The sequence below is a fragment of the Carlito syrichta genome, unplaced genomic scaffold (genome assembly GCF_000164805.1).
Source record: "Carlito syrichta isolate Samal-C Ts95f unplaced genomic scaffold, Tarsius_syrichta-2.0.1 Scaffold314290, whole genome shotgun sequence".
Taxonomy (NCBI): domain Eukaryota; kingdom Metazoa; phylum Chordata; class Mammalia; order Primates; family Tarsiidae; genus Carlito; species Carlito syrichta.
The window spans coordinates 459,052-462,359 of NW_007258386.1; the positions used below are offsets into that span (position 1 = coordinate 459,052).

General features: G+C 49.9%; 1 protein-coding gene and 1 pseudogene across 3 annotated transcripts in view; one reads left to right on the forward strand and one right to left on the reverse strand.

The window, feature by feature from the left end:
• SMARCC1 (SWI/SNF related, matrix associated, actin dependent regulator of chromatin subfamily c member 1) overlaps positions 1-3,302 on the reverse strand; it is a 212,187-nt gene extending 208,885 nt beyond the window's left edge. For both annotated transcript variants that reach the window (XM_008071323.1, XM_008071322.1), the window contains exon 1: positions 3,195-3,302. The gene's annotated coding sequence lies outside the window, so the exon portion shown is untranslated. The remainder of the gene's footprint in view (positions 1-3,194) is intronic.
• Positions 463-639, forward strand: LOC103273866 (annotated as a pseudogene). Its single transcript, XR_505220.1, has one exon. The product of XR_505220.1 is annotated as a metallothionein-2 pseudogene (transcript).
• Positions 3,303-3,308: the final 6 nt, after the last annotated feature.

Sequence of the window (3,308 nt, forward strand, 5' to 3'; positions counted from 1 at the left end):
CGGGAGTGGCCACTGCACTCCAGTCTGGGTGACAGAGTGAGACTCCGACTCAAAACAAAATAAAACAGAATCAGGGGCAACCCCTTCGGGTCCCCTCCCACTGTGGGAGCTTTTCTGTCTTCTCAATAAATTCTGCTTTCTCAAAAATAAAATAAAATAAATAAAAAAGAATCGGGCAACCCCCCAGGTCCCCTCCCAATCTGGAAGCTTTTCTGTCTTTTCAATAAATTCTGCTTTCTTTAAAATAAATAAATAAATAAGCTGGGCTCGGTGGCTCAGCCTGTAATCCCACGCTTTGGGAGGCGGAGGTGAGTGGACTGCCTGAGCCCACGGGTTCGAGACCCGCCTGGGGCAATGTGGCGAGACCTCATCTCTACAATAAATCAAAAAATCAGACCAGCCTCCCACGTGCCCCGCTGTCTCTTCGCTCTCGCCTGGAACTGCTGCTTGCCAGGGCTCGACATGGACCCCAACTGCTCCTGTGCCGCTGGTGACTCCTGCACCTGTGCTGGCTCCTGCAAGTGCAAAGAGTGCAAATGCAAGTCCTGCAAGAAAAGCTGCTGCCCTGTGGGCTGTGCCAAGTGTGCCCAGGGCTGCGTCTGCAAAGAGACATCGGACAAGTGCAGCTGCTGCGCCTGAGGTCAGGAGACCCTGATCCCAGATGGAGGTGGAGCCACGCGTATAAACCTAGATATTTTTCTCATACATTCCTGACCCTTTGCTACATTAAAAAAAAAAATGAAACTAATGATAATAAAAGTTACTGAATTAAAAAAAAAAAAAATCAGCCAGGCATGGCAGCACGTGCCTGTAATTCCAGCCTCTTGGAAGGCTGAGGTGGAAGGATCACCAGAGCCCAGTGGGTCAAGGCTGCGGAGCGGCCACTGCACTCCAGTCTAGATGACAGAATGAGACTCCAACTCAAAAAAAAAAATAAGTAACCAATTTATCACTGAATAAGAAGGCCAATATTCTTATCTATTTTCATGTAGATTAGAAAAAACTACAATCCCAAATGTGACTTTTGGGGGAGGGAAAAAAGTCAAAGCATCTAAAAATATAATTAGTGTCTCCTACTACCTCAAACTTCAGATAAGAAATGGTTATTTCTGGACGGGGGCAGTGGCTCACGCCTGTAATCCCAGCACTTTGGGAGGCAAAGGCAAGAGGACTGCCTGAGTCCATGAGTTTGAAGCCAGTCTTGGCAACTTGAAGAGACTTCGCCGCTACAATAAATTAAAAAAAAAAAAAAAGCCGGGATCGGTGGCTCAGCCTGTAATCCCGTGCCTTTGGGAGGCTGAGGTGAGTGGACTGCCTGAGCCCGCGGGTTCAAGACCTGCCTGGGCAACTTGGTGAGACCTCATCTCTACAATAAATCAAAAAATCAGCCGGGCGTGGTAGCGCATGCCTGTAATTTCAGCTACTCGGAAGGCTGAGGTGGAAGGATTGCCGGAGCCCAGCAGGTCAAGGCTGGGGTGGCCGGGAGCAGCCACTGCACTCTAGTCTGGGCGACAGAGTGAGACTCCAACTCAAAAAAAAAAGATCAAGGCCAGGAGTGGTGGCTCACACCTATAATACAAGCACTTTGGGAGGCCAAGGTAAGAGGACTGCCTTAGCCCACAGGCTCGAGACCAGCCTGGGCAAACTGGCGAGACCTCATCTCTACAATAAATCAAAAAAAAAATTAGCTGAGTGTGGTGGCGCCTGCCTGTAGTGCCAGCTACTTGGAAGGCTGTGGTGGAAGATCACCTGAGCCCAGCAGGTTAAGGCTGCATGGCTGAGTGTGCCACTACACTCCAGCCTCAGTGACAGACTAAGACTCCAACTCAAAAAAAAAAATCAAAAAATTAGCCAGGCATGGTGGCGCGAGCCTGTAGTTCCAGCTACTTGGAAGTCTGAGGAGAAAGGGATTGGCTAAGCCCAGCAGGTCAAGGCTGTGGTGGCCGTGGGCATGTCACTGCGCTCCACTTAGGCAGTTAGGATGACAGAGTGAGACTCCAACCCCCCCCCCAAAAAAAGGAAATGGTCGTTACAGAAAGTACTACAGCATAATGTCAAAGAAAGCCAAGCTCCTGCCCATGCCTAACAAATGCCAAATACAGGCTTCATTGAACTGTAGACCTCAAATGAAAAGGTTTCTAACCTAATTTATCTTTTCATTCATTCAACAAATATTTACTAAGCAACTACTAAGGGCAAGGCACTAAGTGCCAACCATATTCCAGGACACATTGTAATGAACAGACCTGACAAAGCCCTTGCCCCACTGCTATGGTCCTCAACGGGGGAAAATACAGAACTGAAGAGGGTGCTACACAAACTTGGGGGGCCAGGGGAAGTGTTTTTGGCTGTCTGCTTCATTACATCTTCTAGGGGAGCCCTGAATATTTACACAAAGGAGAAGTTTTAAAAAATTATTATAAACAAGGGATTAAGTCAAAACTTTGAAAACCACCGATTCAGCGGAGTTTACACTCCAAAGGTACAAAAAAAACAAGTAAATGAAAAATTTCCAAAGGTGGTAAACACTACAAAGAAAATAAAGGTGATATATAAATGTTTTTATATATAAGTAGGGTGCTCTCAAACAAATGGGGTTCTCAAGGAAGGCTTCACGGGACCACAAGTGCACAACTACAAGTGCACTCACACCATACTTAATCAAAAGTATAGCGAAGCAAAAACGTCATTTTTTAATAGTAGTTCCCATCAATACTAGAACTCATGATAGTAACCTGCGGTGAGAAACTGACAAATACAACCATCCACAATCCTTCAGCAAGTCCACAACAGGTAGCAAAATCCTGGTCCCCTCAAGACTTCGCGAACTAGGCTCTAAACAAAACTAAAGCTGCTCTGACCACGCTAGTGATCACTGTTCACACACCTGAGGCAGCTAACAAAAGAGAGGGGCTCACACCCTCCGGGGTGCTGAGCGTGTCCCGCTCCTGCACTCCAGGGTGAGCAGAAGCCTCCGCCCGGAGAGCGTGGACTCAGGACCCAGGCCCGGGACCCCAGGCAGGCCCCGGGCGCGCGGGCGCCCAGAACGGACGGCGGGGGCGTGGCGGGCCCGGCGCCTGCCTTTGTTGTCCCTCGTGGCGCTGGGGGAGGGGTGGCCCGAGGCCTGCGAGGCCATCAGCCGCCTCCGGCCCCCGTCGCGTGGGTCCCTGACCCCCAAGGGCGCGCGAACCTACCTTCTTGTAGTGCTTGCCCAGCCAGACCCGCACGGAATCCAGCTGGGACACTGTCTCCGGGCTCTCCCAAAACTTGCTGGACGGGCCCCCGTCCTTCCGCCGATAAACGGCCAG